Source organism: Crotalus tigris, unplaced genomic scaffold, assembly GCF_016545835.1.
Source record: "Crotalus tigris isolate CLP2741 ecotype Arizona unplaced genomic scaffold, ASM1654583v1 scf7180000017687.564601, whole genome shotgun sequence".
Lineage (NCBI taxonomy): Eukaryota > Metazoa > Chordata > Lepidosauria > Squamata > Viperidae > Crotalus > Crotalus tigris.
This window is the reverse complement of record NW_024096567.1, coordinates 24,963-46,369: the sequence shown is the minus strand read 5'-3', so window position 1 is coordinate 46,369 and position 21,407 is coordinate 24,963. Positions and strand designations below refer to the sequence as shown.

Here is a 21,407-nt window from a genome sequence, read left to right as displayed (position 1 = left end):
AAATCCAACCAAGAACTAAGGAGAAATTTCCTAACAGTGAGAACATATATAGTAATAGTAATATAATAATAGTTACATTACATTTATTTGCATATTGCTACAATTCTTCAGCCATTTATTTAATTATGTTTCCTCTCCTATCACATTTAAAATTATACTTTGGTAATAACTTGTTTCCAAGGTCTTTGGGTTCCCAAGCTTTAGGAAATGGATCATTCCCGCAGCTTTAAATTGTATTGTAGCTAATATTATACACAGTTGTGACTTATACTATTTTATTCCCAAACAGGGCAGAATAAACTATCATTAATTCTTTTTACTATACATATAAAGAATAGACCTGCATTAGATTGGCAGTAGCTTACAAATTTGTCTGGTTCAAAAAAAAAATAACAATATTTTTACATTCTTGGATATTAGATTGGAATTATGTTAGACAAATCTTAGTTTCCTTGAATCAAACTCATTTCAAAAGCTGAGGCCTGACTAATTTCATTAAATGAACTTTTAAGGTACATACTGTAAATATCTTTCCAAGAATAAATAATTATCTTGTTCGCAACTGTCAGGTACTGGACTGTGATTTAATGACTCATAACATTTTTATTGCTAACCTGAAAGAGATGTTGATCTGTCCTCTCTTTAAATGTTATATATCCTGGCTTAGCTATCTTAGATAATTATTAACTAGTCCAACCATTGCTTTTTTGGTTTATAGCATTTGTTTGTTTGTCTTCAAGAGCCTTGAGGAATTAAGTAGTATTTAAACTAAAATAAATAAACTTTCTTCCAAGAAAGTTTATCATCCTCATAATCTCCAACCAGCAATTAACTAGAAATAAATATGTCTATAACATACGGTATATATCAAAAGCATATCTTTCAAATTTATTGTATCTCGAGAATAGAAGGTGTGACAGTCAAACTTTCTTGGACATTCTTTGAGGGGACCAATACTCTCCCCCATTTTAGGGGGAGGTGCTAAACTTGCTAATTTTTTTAATCATAAGAACAAATTTACTATTTCTTAATTTTGTTATATATGATGCTTCAATTCTTTATTCCAAATATCTTACATATTGTTTAAGTATGCGCATGTACACATGCTATGTGTCTATGGATGTGTGTATGCTCAATAGGTAAACAAGATCCTCGCCATCAACATGTACACCCTGCCAGTCATCAAATACCCTGCCAGTATAATGAGCTAGCCAAAGGATGACATAGAGGCTGCTCATATGAATGCTCCTCAAAATGTTTCTATTCTAGGCCTAACCCCCAGAGATTGTGCACCAGCTGGAAAGAGGAAGAGCAAGGTCTGATGAGTGTCAAAGACACTGTACTAGATGAAACCAGAACATCCAGGAAAACATCAGTAAGATGGATCCAAAGATGAGAGAATGTTTGAGGCAACAGCAGACATGAGAGAAAGCAGAGAAAGTGCAGGGGCAAGACAAGATCTGGCATGGATGTACCATCAACAGATAGTAAGGCGTTGACATTGGTAAATACTACCAGTGGCTGGAAAGAGCTGGACTAAAAAAGAGTACTGAGGCACTAATAACAGCATCACAAGAACAGGCACTAAGCACCAGATCCATAGAAGCAAGGGTCTATCACACTTGGCTATAAAGAGAAGCCTCAGAGACAGGCCAATATATAATGCAAGGTGTAAGATGTAGGCAAGAACAGCATACCCTGAATGGCACAACCAAGTAGCTTGCATTGTGTATAGGAACTTCTGCATAATGTATGGATTAGATCCTCCCAAGTTCAGATGAGAGATTCCACAGAACATTGTGGAAATAACAGGGCTAAGATCCTATATGACTTCCAAATCCAGACAGACAGACAGGTATGACCAACCAATCAGACATCGTGATAGTAAACAAGGACCAGAAGATAGTGGTGGTGATAGATGCCACGTGACAGAAACATCGGGAAGAAGGAGAATGAGAAATTGGAGACGTACCAGGGCCTGAAAGAGGAACTAGAGAAGAACTAGAGTAGAACATAAAGGTCAAAGTGGTTCCAGTAGTGGTTGGAGTACTTGGGGCTATGACTCCTAACCTGGGAGAATGGCTCCAACAAATCCCAGGAACAACATCACAGCTTTCTGACCAGAATAACACATTGCTACGATCAGCTAAAATATTGCACCAAACCCCCAAACTCCCAGGCCTCTGGTAGAGGAGATTAAGGAAGACTTGTACCAACCTCTGGGGTAAGAAAGGATTTTAAAAAATTCTCTCTTCACCACTGTCCCCCATGATCTTGCAAGGCCCATGGGACTCAGTCCTATTCTGGATCATTTATGTTCCTTTTCTGTTCTTTCTGTGATTTTCCCCAGCTCCCTTTTAGTCCCTTTAAAATTATATTTTTCTCCACTCAGATAACAAAATGGCAATATATTATAAACAATAGTTATAATATCTGTCTATGGTATCAGGACATAATTTAAGCAGAGCACAATAATTCATCACATTATGGCAGATAATGTATATTCTGCCTTGTTTTCCTATTAGTCTATATATTCCATCAAACTTTTCTGTATGCACACCAAAGAAAATGAAATCTTAAATGAAGCTTAAGTAACTGTTCAAATAACTTCCTTGGCAGGATATTTTCAATCCCATATTCACAGGGAAAATATTCTGCATATGCCCTTAGGGCTTTTTGCTTGGAAATATTTCTTTCTGTACAATTCCAGTTGGAGAATAAAGTGCAATTTAGAAATGTTGAAGATGAGATACTCAGTTACTTGACAAGATTACAGGTATATCCCGGGAGTAGAAGATGGTACATACAAGCTTAATCCCTAATTCAATCCTCCCAGTAATACGGTAACTTTATGGGTGGGGGGGAGGGAGCTGAGAGACTCCTGACTTGTCTAGAGTCATCCATTGAATTTCACAGCTGAGGGGAAATGAAGTGTGGATTTCTCTTACCCAGTCTATATCCACACAATTACGTTACTCTCCTCTCTTCCTGTCCTGAGGCTAGAAAGAACTCATACTTAAATCTTTCTGCCCTCACAGTACACTCTTAGCACATATTTAGAATAGATCAGTGCTGTGCCGCTGTCCATACACTTTAACATGCAACATTCTAAAGGATGTCATTGCTGGTTCCTTTGGTTAAAATTCTAGCCCCATCAAACATTCACCATGAGTAAGACTCATCCAGCTGGCATGAACAAGGTTCTGGTTACTCCATGCACTGATTTATTTACTATTTTTTTAAATTTCATGAAACAATGAGCCAACCGTCTATGGAGATTTTCAATCATCCAGATCATAGTGATCCCAAAGTTGCTTTTTCACAAGGCAACTGGACTTTCTTGATTTTCTTTGAAAACAGAGGGGGGAAGATATGATATTATCTATCTTCAGTGTACAACAGTAGTTCCAAGAAGGCTCCACACCCATTTGTGCTACTCAGATGACCCTGACAACACAGATAAATCTCCAGGTGGCCTCAACAACTCTCTTAAAAGAATGCAAATGACCAGCTGCCTGCAAGGAGTATAAATCCTTCCATTCCCCACCATCCAGTCAGAGCTGAAGAAGCTTCTTGGATTAGAAGCAAAACATCTTTAAAGAAAAACAAAGTCCAGTTGCCTTGTGAAAAAGCATCTTTGGGATAATGAGCTAACCAATCAAATGTTTGGTCTATTGGCCACTACATGGCAGTAGAGGTAGAGTTTTTGTATCTCTTGGTTGCCATCTTGTGGTTGGAGTTGTACAGTTGTTTCATAAGTATTGCATAGGAGCTGGTATTTGGGAAAGAAGTTTAGCTATAGGGATTAGTGTGGGAACTGTAAACTACCTTAAGAACATTATCTCAAAGGTGCTTTTTCAAGAGGCAACTGGACTTTTTTGTTGTTCTTTGAAGACATTTCACTTCTAGAGCTGAAGAAACTTCTTGGATGAGAAGCGAAATGTCTTCAAAAAAACCCAAGAAAGTCCAGTTACCTCTTTGGGACAACCATAACCTGGATGATTGAGAATCTCCATAGACACTTAAGAGCATTATGTTATGAAAAGAAGTGAGGAGTTACAACTCCTGGCAACAGCAGGCACTGGAAAGCAAAGTCCCTGCCTGCCAGGCTGTAGAAGTACAAGGGACAAGTTCTTTCAATTATATTTTCAATTACACTATTAAGTGAGGGACAGGCAATTTCAGGGCTGTGCAGTCTAGTTGATCAGTGGACTAACCTATTCAAAAAGGAAAAGTGTATCCCAGTCTCCCCAAGAGTCAAAGAGGATTGAAGTGTAGGAAAAGACATCAGGGATAGAAGTCTGCAAACCTATGGCAATTGGCAAAAGCTACAGATTTGCTGACACAAAGCGTTCATTTCAAGTCACCTCCTCTATGCACATCAACATGTCCTATATTGACTGTGGGGTGTTACCAAGGTTCTTCTCCTTTCTCCAAAACCAGTTCCAGTTGGCTTATTGCAAGTAGAATACCTGACCCCAAAGCATCTAATTTTCAAATTGCTTTAGGGCTTCACACTATCACCCCTCTTGTTTAACACTGAGGAATGTCATCTCTCAGTTCAGGGTCAGGTATCAGTATATTGATGATTCTCAGTACCTCTCAAGCCTTGTCTGGCCCTGCGTTGTGATCAAGATATTATTCCAGTGCCTGAGATCTAGATGGGGAGGAAGAGGCTCAGATCAACCTTAGTGAGACTGAATGGCTATGGGTGCTTTGTCCTCTAGTTCTGAGGGCCTTCCATCCTTTGATCCTATCATATCTCTGTTAAGGGATGGTGTGCAATTTAGGGATCTTTCTTGGAATTCCAGATTCTGCTCAAAGGCCTTTCCATAGGTTCAGTTTGGGTGATAATTGAACATTTCTGGATTAAGAGCTCCTTTTTCTACAGTTACCCTTGACTTAATCACCTCACAAGTAGATTATTGCAATGTGATCTACATGGGGCTGCCCTTAAGGATGATTTGGAAGCTGCAGCTGGTCCAAAATGCAGCAGCACAAGCAATGATGGGCAAGCCTGACTATGCCCACATAACAGTCCTGCCATGTGAGCTGCTCTGTGTCTCAGTTTGCTTCCAGGTACAATTAAAAGTGCTGGTTATTATGGATTAGTTCTATGTGGCATAGGACTAGCTATTTGTGCATCAGCCTATCTCCCACTGTGGCAGCCTGTCATGCACTATTGAACAAAATCAGCTTGCTTTAGGTCCTATCTGTTCAGTAATGCCACCTGGTAGGATTCACTGGGCCTTCTCTGTTGCAGTATCTGTCCTTTGGAAGAGCAACACTCTGCCTCCACCACTCACCCAATTTGTATGGGTCCCAATTTGCCCACTTTTAAATGATCTTTAAAGCCCTGTTTTTTTCCCAGGCCAAGGGTTGGGTATTGAATCAACACCCTTTGAACTGGATGTAGTAGGGCTGGAGATCACGTTATCTTTCAGGCATTCATCATTCTTCATGTAACGTTATTTCTTTTAATCTATGAAGCCTCCCAGAGTTATTTTTGGTCCTCCCAGGAATTTATTCATTCAATCAAGGAAAAATTTGCTGCCTTGTTTTGATGTTTTTAACAGTTGTTTTTATTGGCTATAAAATAAATCACACAGTCTTGGGAGTTTTACGTTGACAAATAAAATGGACTATTTATTTGCCTACTTTCTTGATGTTTTGATTTTTATAATACTCAAGATGGCTTAAATCAAACAATACATTCTCAAACCATATTCTGTTTCCAGTATACCTCATAACCAAGTGGAAATTAAGCTGTTTTGATATCCATGTGACTGGTGCAGAATTCATAAGAACATTTGACTTTACGAAGCCCAGATTGACATGATATTTTTAAACATGAAATTGCAATAACACCATAGAGAGCACCAAGTGGTTGCATCCGTGACATATGAGGATACATAGCACAATGAACACAAGTTTATGGCAAGCATAACTTTTATATCACAACTGGCACTGTTTATTAGTGAATCTAAGGGTAACAAATAGCATCAGATGCTCCCAAGGTGCAGAGCATCAAATTGACTTACCTTTGCAATGGGTATAGAATATTTTACCTATCATTTCTGGGACACAATTCTTTGAAGTTGAGGCATGAATTTTATGTTCTTCATAGAGTTACTGTCTATTTTTTACACATGGAAAGCTGAGGCTAACAGCAACTGGGCCAAGTAATTTAAATGGTATAACTGAAGTCTGAATTAAAACTTGATTTTTTTTAAAAAAAAAGGTAACGCTGGAAGAGAGTCTTTTAAAAGATATATTTCATACCTTTTCATCACTCTTTTCATGAAAATTTTTCCATTAATATTTTTAATGAAAAAAAATCATATTTTTCATTAATGATAGTTAAACCAAAGTGATTTTAAAAGGTCTCCAATCCTGGGATGATCAAAATTATCAATATTGGTTTCTCCTAGCTTCTATTTTTCCCAAACATCTAGCTTTGTTTTTATCAATTTATCTGTTTTGCAAATATGTCATTTGTTTTTATTGTTCTTAAGTTCATATAAAACATTGCATGTATGTTGGTGCACATTTTCTCCAAAGATACACAACTTAGTTTATAAGATTCTAGTTAGTCCTATCCCTCAGATCTCTTGTAGAATGTTTCTTCATATTATTTTCATGAATGTATGCAGTTTTATTTGCTTGTTTTACATTTTTGAACATTGCTGGTAAATTTCATTGCAACATTCTGAAAAATGTAAACTTTGCATAGTAGCCCACTTCCTGTTGGTATGTTGCTACAAAAAAATGCAAAATTAGAGATATTTCCACTTAACACATTTCTAAATATATTTCTCCCTCCTCCCTAGTTTCTTTAGAAATTAAGAAGAACCGCAAGGCTAGAAAATCAGATCACCCAAACCGAATTCAAATTTTCATACCGGAACCTACTACCTGAGACGGTGATCAAAACACAGAAGCCAGGCAAGAAATGATTGGTGTATTATTATTGGTTCAGGAAAATGAGACTCCTTTGCCCATTATCCCAGCAATGCTGGTAAGTGCACAAGCACACACATATTCTCTTACACAAATCTTAATCTTTGGCTCCAGAAGCAGTAGATTGCCACAACCAGTCGGCAGCCTAAAACCATTAATCTCTGTTGCTTGTCCAACTGGTACTAGTAAGTAAAGAAGATAATACACAAGCAGAATCAGTGACCCACTACAAATTGGTCCTGAAAAGTCCACAACCCTAAATAGACTTTTGCTGATCCAACACTTGTTAGGAATCTGAACAAAGGGACGATTGGCTCATCTGATGAGCAGCTTGCTATTGGGCCTTTCACAGTGGCCAGTGATGGATGAGCAGCCTCCTTTTGAGGGGGAAGATGCAGCTCTTGGTATGGGGCCTTTTCTCATCTTAAATTTGTACTCAATAAATCACAGGTGCAGAGGAGACAGCATCAGTTTCATTACACCTACATGCTCCAGTATCAATCATGCCAACACAACGGACTGTGTGCAGTTCATTTGGAGAAGCTCCCCCTCCCTCCCCAGCTTAGAGTTCTACTCACCAATGCCATTTCCATTCCCTTGTACTTATGCATTTCAAGAGCCTTCACGTCAGCTCTGTCCATGCAGCCTGCAGAAAAGAACATTTCCCTCCCTTATTTAAGTTTAGGGTTTTTTGGGCCTCTAAAGGGTATCTCCTCTGGACTGTGGGTTTGTTTTTTCCAGCTTCAGAATGCTTTCCCAAGCAATTAAGGCATAATAGGAATAGTCTTGGGTATGATTAAAATGTTTGCCAATTAATTTTATTAAACTGTAGATTTTGATCAGTCAAGTTATGATTGGAGTTTGAGTCTAAGTGTGTCCTGAATTGACTAGAAATGGTGTGGATGCAGTGGTCCACCTGTACTGGCCTTGCATTAATATTCTCCAGAAGATATTGGGCTGTGGAGCATTAGAAGCAGTTGCTACTATAACACTCAGTTTAGCTAGCACTATGTTTGTCTGAAAATAAGACCACCTGAATTTAAGATGGCTTACCCAAACAAATAGCAAGCATTGATTGAAAGAAATCATACAACCAGACAAAAATTATATACCCTATCCGGAATATATAGAAATTCATGAATAGTAAAAATATGAAGTCAGTATGAAGAACAATGTAATCAGTACAGAGATTCACAACATGCCTTTATTCAAAATGGAATTACCTGATCTTCTACAATTGTATCAATACTGCCCATCCCGAAACCCAGGAGATATTGTTTACAGTACTGGTGGCAGTATAATGTGCCTTATTCCATATGGTCTAATTCTTACAAAAGATCAGTTATTCAATAAAGAAGTTTCTACTTTAGTTTCCTTGGTTCATAAATATCCAGAGCTCTTAAAAAGAACATATAGGTTTCTTTGCTTTAGACCTTTATATGCTTGCTTGCTATATTAATTTAATGTAGACATTAGTTCCAGTTAAAATCATCAAATCACCAGAGCTCCCTGGGACAGCTTATCAATTATATACTGTCAAAACATTGATGGAAATGGGTGAAGTTTCTAAAATAAAAGCAGAAATAAAAGTAGGTGGTTTGTTTTAAGACTTAAAGAGAGAAAATGGTTCAGAAATTGAACTATAAACTAAGAAGTTCTTGCTTCAGATTTTGGCCACATGATTATTTTGCTCAAACAAGGGTGGGCAATCTGCCCCTAGGCAGGCTGGCACTCTCTTTCTCTCCTTTCCTCCACCTTCTACTGTATCTTCAGAATGGAGATGTTAAACAACCCCATAGCTCTGTGTAAAGAATTCTGGCACAATCAAAACAGAGTCTTTCAATATTCTGAAATAATAAGTGCAGAAATGCAGGAAGATTTGTATGAAATCTATACAATGTGATTTCTTAGTTCAATAACACACACACACACACACACACACAGAGAGAGAGAGAGAGAGAGAGAGAGAGGAGAGAGAGAGAGAGAGAGAGAGAGAGAGAGAGAGAGAGAGAGAGAGAGAGAGAGAGAGAGAGAGAGAGAGTTACATTTTGTGTAGTAAATTTCTTCTGGAATCCAGACTATCTATAATACCCTGTTAATCTTTGGCCAAGTAAAAAGCCATGTCAGCACAGAAGAAACGTGTGTCCAAAAGCAGACTGGAACGAGCACACATTTGCAGCAGTCAAACAAAAGGAGTGTTTCAAAAGGAACACTTTCATTCAGTTTAAACTTAATTGGATTGGCACTTTTGTTTATTTGTCTGGAGGCTAGGGCAAGAGAAAGGAGCAGTATTTGGAATACCAGAGGGATAAACTCTGGATCTTTTTATTGTCAGCTGAAGTACAAATCAAATATTGTCATTAGATTAGAAAATAAAAGTTCTATTACATGAATCAGAAATTTTTTTCTTTCTAGTGTTTTCCTTCATGATGAGGGGAACATGTACAATGACAATTAAAAATATCAACTTAGTATAAAGTGATCATAATGCATCCTTCACCTGATGTTTTCATTAGTATAGTCATGGTGTTAGTCACCCCAACTCCACCCCAATGTGAGGAATTACAGGGTTGTTAAAAGAAAAAAAGTCAGAGGTGTCTGATAGAAGCTACTTTAATTTCACACGTCATGACATTATTGTGGTGTTTATATGCACTACGTGATTTGCAAATTGATTTCATTTGTCTAATGGCATCATGACATGCATGGCATCATTTGTTTCTCTTGTAGATGCCTACAGTTCTGAGCAACTCTGCAACAAATGTGCAATTTTAGGTCAAATATTGGATCACATTAAGGATCCTTAAATATGGTTTTTCCAAAACATCCATTCATTTGTGTATGCAATCATGCCTATGGTAGAATTATGAGAAATGCAATCCAAACTTTATGAAGAATATCAGAAAGGGGGAGGGTTTGTTAACCCACCTTGGTTTAAAGAAACCCAAGGGATCCCATCAGCTGTAAGAAGACCAATCTGTTTCATTTTGGAGCATCAAGGAATTGGAGACACACCAACAAAGCAAGCATGAGATCTGTTGTTGATCAACTGCTAAGTATGTCTGCTTAGGACATAGCTTTCCTTCATTATCTCCAGATATATGTTACCAAGAGCTGATAGATTTTGAAACTTGAATTTTAAATTGTTTCTTTTCTTTCTTTTCTTTTTTTTCTTGCTTTCTTTTTCAAACATAGGTAGAAACAATCTTTTGTGCTTCTCATCAAGCAACTTTGTGCTTGTCTCCATTCTCCTTTGGCAACCTATTGATTTGGCTTAATAGCTGTGCATATTTTTGGTTGATGTTAATCAGACTTTTAGGTTATTTGCCCATTGGACAGAAGCAGTGACATCTCATTGATCTAGACAAATCTTCAAAGATACAACAAGCCTTTAGACTGACTATGTTATACATTATATTGTATGATTGGACACACAAGGACAAATCACACTTGGCCAATGAAGAATTCTATTCTATTAAATATGTAAACTTATATTTGCTAAACTTTCCATAAATTGCACAATTTTTGAGAGATTAAAGAAAGGTGAAATCTTTGTTTAATGACAACTTTTTATATTTTTCTGAGTGGGTATTACAATGGCATTGTTCTTTCTTCTAAATAAGATTGTGTCCAAAAGAATTAACAAAATAAATTAAAACAAGATTTTTTTTCAAGTGATGATTTGGGGTGAATCATGAATATTCAATAAAGCGTGTATCCAGGGCTCTGTTTAACTAAACAACATCAGTAGGCTAACATTTTTCCTAGAAATAAGAAGAGCATGCAGATTCTGTCCAATTGCCAACATAGTCCTATATTCTCTCCTAAGAAGCTTGATGAATTCCTCTAAGCCAGACATGTCAAACCTGCGATGTCACATGATGTCATGCAATGTTTGGGGACTGTTTTGCCATTGCTAGCAATGGGGTGGGCACGGCTTTCACATGACGCATCTGGCCCGCGGGCTGGCAGTTTGACATCCCTGCTCTAAACAAAGTAATAAGAAGAATATGAATATAGTAGTATTCTTCAGTTTGTGCACCTCCCATCAACCAATACTGATAGTGACTATAGCATGGAACCATAATGGCTAATCATAATTAACTGTCTTATCTTCCATGAATGTTTCTGATGCTCTAAGTTGTGGCCATTCCTGTAAACTTTGTAATAAACTACATGGTTATGCTAAATGCATAGTTCTATTGTGCTTGAAGAAATCTATCCTCTTTGAATTTTTTACATACAGCTTCATGGGGTGACCACATTTCTAGTATTATTGCAAACGAAGGAAAAGTTTCTCACATATGCCTCAGTCATCTCAAGACTGTTTAATATGGTTTTAAGCATGATGCCAACCTGAACAACCTTCACCTGGACCAAAAGAAAGCAACTCCTAAAGAAAGCAAACTCTTCTCCTTAAAATGGCGGAGAAATGAGGACACGTGCAGCTCATTTTAAAACATGTGCACTGAATGATACTTTAGCTCAGGGGTAGGCAACCTTGGCTCTTTTATGACTCGTGGACTTCAACTTGGCATAACTTGGCTGGCTCAGGAATTCTGGGAGTTGAAGTCCACGAGTCATAAAAGAGCCAAGGTTGCCTACCCCTGCTTTAGCTCAATGCAAAGTAGTATTTATTATCCAGGGGTGTCAAACTGCTGGCCCACGGGCCTGATGCGTCATGGTGAAACCATACCCACCCCATTGCCGGCACTGGAAAAAAAGTCACAATACGTCACGACACGTCACAGGATGTTGTGAGTTTGACACCCCTGCTCTATGCTAACATCATTCCTAGAACTGGGACAATTTAGAGGTTTCTATTTAGGATTGCATGCAGTTGTGCAAGGCCTCAGACATGGACTTACCCTTACTGAGATGTTCGTTATAAAGACTTTTGTACTATTATGAAAAAAACACTATGCAAAGAGTCAGCAGTAATTTTTGTGCAGTAATTATGTAATATACATATTCAAACAAAGTGTTATCCTATTCTAGGTCAAACTATTGTCAGCCTAGCCCTAGCCCATCATTGTCTCTGATTCTCCAATATCTTAAGTAAAGTTCTTTTCAGATGGAGTTGTCAGAGATTGTACCAAGCCACTTCTACATCCAAACCATGTGCTTTCTATTCATTGTTTATCTTTCATTTATTTGTTCATCAAATTTCTCTACCACCACAATCTGATAGACTTGATTCTAAGCAACAGAATAAGTACAAAATAAAAAAAATCACAGTATACCAATAAATCAATCAATGATAAGTATATAAAATTGGCCTTGCTTCTAAAAACAATTGAAACCAATATCTATTAACAATTAATCTTTTCCTGTTAAATGTGTATTTGTAAAAGGGCCTATACAGAATGAAACAGATTGATAAGAAAAAGTTTTTATTTTTAGACTATTTTAAAAATATTTTGTTTATAGATCCTTGAAGATTCTGGTTTGTGCAAATGATCTGGTCTTTCTTTTATAGACTAAGACGTTTACTGCATTTAATTTTTTTGTTTTCATAATTCTTTGAATTTTCAGATACAATTCTTGATTTAAAATATGCATAAACTTAAAAAGAATATTTTAAGTTTAAATGCAGTTGAATACAGTTTAAAATAGCTTTAGAATGAAACTTTTTTATGAGCATCACTTTGGTACTGTGGTTAAGACATCAGGTAGAAACTATGAGATTCTGAGTTCTAGTCCTACCTTAGACCCAAAGCCAGCTAGCTGCCCTTGGGCCAGTCCCTCTCCCTCAGCCCTAGGAAGAAATAAATGGCAGAACACTTCTGAAAAACCTTGCCTATCAAACTGCAGGAACCTTTGTAGGAATCAACACTGACCTGTCGGACAACCGTATATTAAAATCATCCATGTTTTATTAATACTACATTAAACATAATGCATTACTATGTCTTTTAAAAACTTTATAGACAGGTGTAGAAATGGGTCAGAGTAAACTTACAGATAAACACATCTGGAAATAGTCTGATTTGTTCATCCAATTTTTATTCCTATTAGGTGATGTATAATATAGAAACAAATTAGTACAGTAGTGTGGAAATGGGAAAACAAATCAGCAGTGTAAGATCTCAGTATCTAGAAAAGTATATTGGAGCAGAATGTCACACCTATTAACATTAACTTTTTTTAATTAAGTGCATGATCAGTGCTAACTCTCTGTGTACATAATGGTAGTTATCTTTAGGCCATCTATTTATAAATATGTACTGCCTTTGATACAAAAATGATATGACCTGCAAAAAAATTGAAAGCACCTTTTCAGGTTTTTTTGAGACAGAAGAAAAACAATCTCTCAGCTACAGAATATGGAAATCAATAAAATACTATCTTATAATTGCTCTAAACTATCTATAGGTAGGCTGTAAGGGAGGGATTGTTGGAATCAATCCAGTGAAATCTTTCCAAGTTATTTTTTTCTCTCCAAGTGATTTTTCTCCCCTGTTGGAGGAGGGAGTTAATTATTTATTAGTGAATGAAGTATCAATTTCTGTTTAAACATCGATCGAGTGATGCCAAATATTAGTCAGTTCCTAATAATTTTGAGGGATTCAAAAGATAATAAAAGTAATAGTCCATTACATTACTCACTTCAGCAAGATTGTAATGAACATAATAAATTCCAGATCAGGGTTATAACAACTTCCATCTATTTAAAATGAACTTGTAGGTTACTTTCATTAACTATGTATATGGAGAAAATGATCTGACATATTACTTTAAAGAGCCGTAAAACTGATTAGAAGGAAATATGCTTCTCAGATAGTGATTTTGGCCGCTGGGGACATTTTATCCCAGGGAAGAGAGAAGAGGGCCAGACGCCGGAGGGATACAATGACAACAGTTTCAGCGAAAGAAACTAAAACTTTCCATTATTTGTGCTTAAGAAAGGAAGCCTCTTCTTAATAAGGCTGAAGGATCCTTCTCCATGCTACAGGCAATTTCTGCCTCAAAACGAAACTCTCCCTGCCCCTGGAATGGCCTTTTGGCAGCCCAGGGGAAGGCTGAGGTATTAAGGGGAACTCTGCCCTCATTGCAGGAAAGAGGCAAGGGAGCTAGCACTTGACTGCACTATAGAAATTACTGCGGCACCTAGAATGCTGGATCTATTTATCAATTTCATTGCAAGGAGAGAAGGGGGAGAGGAGGGAAAAAAAAAAAGAACCCATAAGTCTGCCTTTTCAGCTATATGCTAAATCTAGACTCCCAAGCCGGTCATGTGTATTATGAAGAGCTTTGGAGAAAGTAATACTAATGATTTATACCTAATTGAATCTCTGAGTGATTAAAATGCTCATAATGAATGAAAAACATCCTTCTAATACTCCATATACACACATAGGGAGAGAGAAGAGAAAAAAACACCAAATGGTTCCCTCTCCTCTTTGTAGAAGGTTTCTTGGTTAGTGACCAGGCCATTACACCCATGGCTTTTATCATAGCTCAGCTGAAACAATGTCATTATTAATTCTCAGATCATCCAAAAACTATTGAATTCATGGACCAGATGAGAAGAAGATATTTAAACACACACAGTGAAAAATTATTCACCCCCAGATATACATCTGGACAACTGAATTTAGAAAGAAGGAAAGGCAGGCAGGCAGGCAGATCTGTCTAAAACAAAGTATTGATTCATGGAAACCAGCTCCAATAAGACAGTCCCATAACTCCAAATACATGGAAAAATCTAAACTCTGCACAAATGGTTTTATTCCTAACCTTATCCAGCTGTTCCATCTTATTTAAAAAGCAACAGAGGAAAGCACCCACAGAGGCTATAGAAAGATGATCAGTTGGAAAATACCCCCCTTCATTGAGTTCTAAGCTTTTTATCAATATTATTTTATTTTTTAAAAAAAGAATTAATTTTCTTTATCATTATATCCAAATTGCATTGAGTAAATTTTAAATGGTGAACTATTTTAATATTTTATGTGGAAACTTAATTTCTGATGTGTTTTAAAAAACTATTTTAGCTCTTGTTATCCTGTCTATTAATTTACAAATATATCCAAGACATTTTTGAGAAATGTCCACTTTTACATATTATAAGCTATATGGGATCTTGTTATAAATTAGGAATCTATAAATCCTTCTGTGACTAATAAGATAGTTTTATGGAATACATTTGGAGAAGCATTAGAAAATCCTGTTTCCTAACAAAATTTCTCCAAAGTTCTCTGCTCAGGTTTTTTTTGTTTTGTTTTGTTTTTTGTTTTCGGTCATTCTTAGGACAATTTGGAATCTTTTTGGATTGCCTTGGATGATGAGACATCTCTGAAGAGTTCTGTAGTCTCATTAATAATCTAACCTAGTCTGCAGCCTTTGTAGCTTTCTTAGCTGAGTTCCACCAATTTTTCTTCCTTGAAAAAAAAAAAAGAAAGTGGAAGAAAAATTCAGCACAATGCGATAAGAAACTGTCAGCAGGAGACAGGAAAGATGGTCATACAAGGATTTCCATTATTGACAAAGAGAGATTATGAACAAGAAAAAGGTGAGTCAATTTCACTTTTGAAATGAATGATTCTCACTAGGAATATGAAAAATATGCTGATCTTGACCAGATTTGAAATTGTTGTACTATATCCTCTGTTTATATAATAACTTGAGACAAATGGTGTGCAAAATGTTTCAAATCTGAACCTTTTTGAATTCCAAACCCCTGATTCAAACTTGAAACAGTTATTTGAATTTGAGTGGCTGTTTTCATATTTGGAATAGGCTTTGTCAATAGTTTTAGAAGTGTTTTGATTTTCAAACATCTGTTCCAAATTAAAGCCACTCTTCTTCAAACTAAAACACTTCTAATAGGGCTGAAATAGCCATTTTGAAAACAAAACAAATTTGAAATACTTTGAATCTGAAACATTTTGTTTCTCTGTACCCAAGACCCAAATCATTGGCATCCTTGAGACATTTGAATTGTTTTTATCCCAAGTTACGTTCACGTTTTAGCAAGCTAGAAGTTTAATTTTATACTCAAGCCTACCTCACATAGGAAACTATTTTGAGGTCAGTTATTTTATGTTGAAAGTTGTGTTTGTTAAATTACTCGATTATGACTGTTATTTACAGATTTAATACTGTGTTCTGACATTTTATTCTATTTTGTGATTGTGGGCATTTTATTGTTGATGCTTCCTAAATTGTATTCTAAACTGTTGCAGGCTGTTTTATGCCAGGAACATATGCTTTATAAATATGATAAATGAAACATACCAGAAAATTCTTTTCTATATAATATTGGCAAGGCATTTGGACATGCACTTTCAGGAAGCTCTGATATTCAGGCAGAAATGGAATGTAAGTCCTTTCTTTTCTTTTCTTTTTTCCTATGTTATATTGGTCTTGAAAGTGTTGAGGGCACAATGGAAGCATTTCTAAGAGCATGGATTTGACCTGAGTAATGATTAGTAGAAAAGTTTTATTTATAATAAAAAGGAGATTTCCTTAAGGAAATACATTCTAGACACCGACACAGCCTAGAGAAAGTCAAAAAGGATCTACTTTTTGTCATAGTCCCTTGGGGGGAAAGAAAGAAGAAAACCATTTGAGATAGCACTCTCGCAGATAAAGCATAAGTGAAATGATAGACAAAGAGGGGGCACATAGTAAATCCTTCACTCTCTAACTATAACCTATTGCCCTCTTGTGGTCAGTAGGTCAAGAGGTGTTGAAGAGTCATTGCCCTTAAGTCACCCTTGCAATGGTCTAGGGGATAGGGAAAGTTAACTATTTTCCTGTTGCTGCAAGCAATAGAAGGAAATTATTTGGACCATCCATTGATGCTGCAGGCCTTCCCTAATCCTTCTGTGCTGGCCCTCTAACTTCTCCCTTTCAAATCTTTCCTAATCTCTAGTGTTAAATGATGTGATACTCTTCCCCACAGTGGCTAGGAAGACAATCTGAGGTCAGATCTCTTCTGAGGATGGGCCCATATTTGCACAGAGAGATCTCATCTCTTATCTACCTCTTGGATGCAGGATTGGAGTATAAGGCTGCAAAATTATGATGCAAGTGAAACTATCAAGTCGATGTACTTTAACTGAAGGGAAACAATGGACACAGCATTAGAAATAGAACTGGAGAAAAACCGAATAAGTGGATAGTGGGAATTAATTGAATAAATAAAGAGAATAGAATTTTGCTTTTATATATTCATATTAACAATGTTTATTATACTCAAGCAACTTTATTTTGAAGCAGGACATCATTATTTATGTTTGTTTATATGGATAATGTTCATGTAAAATTTCAATAAACTTTACATGAACCACTTTTAATATTTTAATGTACACATCTGATTTTCTATTTTCTCTCTCCACCACTATCCCCAATCTTCTTTCTAATATATCTCTAAGTTCAGTTTTTTCCTCTTTATTTTCTCTCTTCCTTCTCTCAGGAATGTCATAGATGAGCTGAGCTGAAGCCTTCGATAGTGCAAGGGTAGATCTGTTTGATTCTTTTTAAAAAAATATTTGCAGCATTTAATAAATTCTGAGCATTTTAGGAATGACAATAATAGTTATAGTTAAAACTGACTGGGACTTGTGCGAAGCATTTCTATATGTTGGTATATTCTTTTTTTTTTTTTTTTTACTTCAAATTGAATCCTTTTGCTGCATGTTGGTAGTGGAAGATTCCTTAACATGCATTTTCAGGGTGAAATGAATTCTTATCTCTAGTTATTTTTTATTCTTATTTAAGAATATATCCTGCATGTTTTCTCTTAGTGCTTCAACACTCTTTATTGTCCTTCAATGAGTCATAACAAATGATACAATTTATAAATTCCATATCCAGCAGAGAACTTGAATCTACTGAAGGATATAGAACAGCTATTTCTAGCAGTTGAAAGTTCTGGTTTCTTTAGTTTTAAACATTCTAATTAAGAATTAATTTTGACATAGAAAATCATTACAAATTATTCTTAGATTTCATCATATTCATTGATGCTGAGCTCTTAGAAGGCATGGGAACTGCCTTATCAGATGCTGAATGCCGATTGCTATCAGGAACAGGCTGTTGTCATGGATAATAAAGGGGAAAAACAGGTGTCAGATGAACTGCCTGATTAATAGAGCATTACTTACGATGTCGTTGACCCAAAACACAACCTTTGGGTCTAATTTTGCTTGTCATGCTGGCATCAGCCTGGAACGATGCCACTGAGGCCAGTGTTACTAAGAACAGGCTTGGAGTGCAATTTAATCCTCTGCCTATTTAGACAGAATTCTACTGAGTTCAGTGAGTTTATATCAAGGTAACTATACTAGAGACTGCAACTCTAAGCTTTTTTAAAAAGTCTCAACAAGATTTTTGGAGCAAAATAACTTCTGATACCATTAAGAAAATCCTAGGTTCTATCCATATAATTCCACTCCTCACATCTGAATATAATTAAGTCATTATTAGCAGGAGAGCAAGACTTTTTTTCAGCCTAGAATGATGATAACCTTTAGTAATTTCAACATTTGAAGGAGCATAGCTAATTATAATTGTAACAATTTATTAAATTTATATGCCATCCAACTCCCAGCACCCTTCCCTCCTCTGCCCCTTATTTTCTTGTTCCTCTCTTCTATTTTCAAAGGGCCAACCAGACAGAAATTTAACTGTGCTGCTTTTATGGGCATAGATCATTCTGACTGCATTTTCTTTTCCCTATCTCTGTTGAAGAGTTAGCATCATATCTCCAATATGCATTTGAGAGAGTGTTGCACATGCACAAATGGTTTTCCCTCTCTGTCACTGAAATTTTAAAAAACATTGAAGTAATTTATAATTATGTTGACAATCCTCTCCACCCCTGCAAACCATTATTTAGATGCCTTGAGGTATGCAGCCATTTTATGAGAGCTGGATCCTATAGAGAAATTAAGGTCAAAGAAATCTGTTTTTATCTTTTCAAACAATCAGTCCGTATGGTAAATGGGTGCAATATAACGGATTCTGAGGGTTTTGAATTACCCTCTGTGATTCATCTATGCTTGTATTAGCAAACTTGCTTGTTCTCCAATGCTTTCATGTTTAATTGGGAGAAAAACTTTACTGATTTTTAAAAAGTCATTTGCTGACTTACTTGAAAAGGGACTACATGCTGGGGTCATTTTAGTAACACATATCTCCAAAGTCAACCTAAATAAACACCTATTCATTCACAACCAGATTCTGATAGGCATATGTAGCAGAGTGCTATGGACATATTTCTGGCCTTCTAAGATATACACACCAATACAAGTAAGTAAATAAATAACATATTCTACTTTTTTAAAAAACAAAAAAGTATGTGATCAAAGTTTGTGGTTTTGCAAATGGAAGGCTCTTTTCAATTGGAAAGAAAATAAAATTCAGTGACATGTTATTTCTGAAGGAACAGAGAAGAGGATTCCAAGTCCCCCAAGGTTTAGTATCCTCTAAAACAGCTTGTTAACAGTAACAGAGTCTAGGAAAAAAAAAACAAGGATAGAGAAGCTAGATGGACAGATATATAATTTAAAGTTTTAAAGCAGTGGTTTTGAATTTTTGTAGATCAAAGCAGCATCATTATTTTCAGTGCCCAAATTTTAAACAGTGAGGTCAAGAGTTTTCTAAGTCTGTCCTGCCACAACTCCTTAGATGCATCACTTCAATTGTTACTTTCCTAGGTACATATATATTGCTGGATGTTTCAACACTCCAGAAATCTGTTTCCTGGATTATCCTTGATTACTCTTTTAATACAAATATAACTTTGTCCACCATACAGAATAACAGGATAACAGAGTTCAAAGTCCATCTTTTTAGGTCTTAAAATTGGTAACTGGTTGAATTGTTTTTACCAGAACTGTTTTCCTAATGTGTAATGGTATAATAGGAACGACAGGGAGAAGATATGAAGAAGAGGGGCAGCCAAGGGAATAATAAGATAGAAAGCAGCTTAGCCCAGATTAGGAATGTGGACCACATACTGTAAGTAGCTCAGCAGGGATCCTCCCTAGTTTCTAGAGGGGGGAGGAGAGAAATGTATTTTCAGACTTGCAAGATTCATACAGTAAAACTCATCTGGCTATGTTCCTGTCTGGTCTACCTTGCAACTCTGACATAATGTTTATCTAGCAATCTATTAATCTCTAACATCTAATTCTTAGTGTCAAAGGAGATCAGCGTTTGCATAATGTATAAATATGCACTGTGTATTCAAGTATTAGTAGAGTGGCATATTATGCAACCCTAACCAGTTCCCAATTTCTTCAGTTCTTACATATCCACTTACTCATCTTTCCTCATAGGACTTGATGGAATTTGCTTTCCATACAGCTGATCATCTTTATTGCTCTTCTCTGATCATGCAAAGCATGAGAGCCTGGAATGAAAAAGAAAATAAACAATAGAATGAATCTAGAACTAGTTTGGAGGCAACCTTTCTTATTCAGTTTCAGATACCAATAATGGAATCAGATCTTGCTAATTAAACCTGGCATTTTAAACTCATAATTCTAAAGTATTTCAGCTTGTTATTCCTCATCTCTGTGTTCATCCACTGGGAAAGATACAACTTTATGTTAAATAAGGATGAGCATATATTTTACAAAAGAGGATCCTCTGTTGGATGTTCTATCTAGAACAAGTCTAGCTTGGAGGTAAAGGATCCCACACAAGGAGAACAGCCACATACTTGAAATTGCTTATGAAAAGTTAACTCTAGGTGGGCTGACAAGGTTACCCAATGATGCTCATTGCAGTTATTGAGAGATGTATCTTTATTTAAATTATAGTTATTGTTTCTAAATTATGCAATTTGCATAAAATATGTACATTTTATTCAAAGTAACAATCTACTTGGGCCTTTCATGGAGATGATTCATTTCCTCAGTTTGGGAAAAGGGAGAAGTAACCCGCAACTGTATTTTTGACTTAGAAAATTCTGCAAGAAGAAGTAAACAAGCAGAACTAAGATAAATCCCAAGAAATATGGCAGAGTTAAGCAAAGAGGGTCTTCTCTGATATCTTTTCTGGGCAGTATCCCCAGAAAAGCAAGAACTGGAACACATATTGTGATGACCTCAGATGATTTAACTTTTCTTTATTTTATAGTTCACCTGGCACAAAAGAGTACCTGAAAAGTAGATGACAATAGATGAACTGCAGGAAACAAGGATTTGTCCCAGATAACATGATCAAACTTTTTTTTAACATAGTTCAGTTTAAGCTGTACTGATTCCCAGAAGGTTCCCTTCCTCTTCAAGGACTAGTTAGCTGTACAAACATATCATTTGCTTTTTGCATGTCTTTGAAGTATTCTCAAAACACAAGAGTAATAATTGGATACTCTCACCTCACCTGGCCTGCACAGCTTGGGTCATGTATGTAAACACCCTAGTCAAATAACAACCCCAAAATTTAATTTATTTCCACCCAAACAAGTTCTTTTATCATAAAGCAAT

At 36.2% G+C, this 21,407-nt stretch overlaps 1 long non-coding RNA gene across 1 annotated transcript in view; it reads left to right on the top strand.

Annotated features, from left to right (window-relative positions):
* The window catches only part of LOC120305638, a 36,165-nt gene that overhangs the window by 12,149 nt on the left and 2,609 nt on the right, over positions 1-21,407 (top strand). The window contains exons 2-4 of the long non-coding RNA XR_005556080.1: positions 6,831-7,018; positions 15,214-15,475; positions 16,149-16,284. This is a non-coding gene — a long non-coding RNA (uncharacterized LOC120305638). The remainder of the gene's footprint in view (positions 1-6,830; positions 7,019-15,213; positions 15,476-16,148; positions 16,285-21,407) is intronic.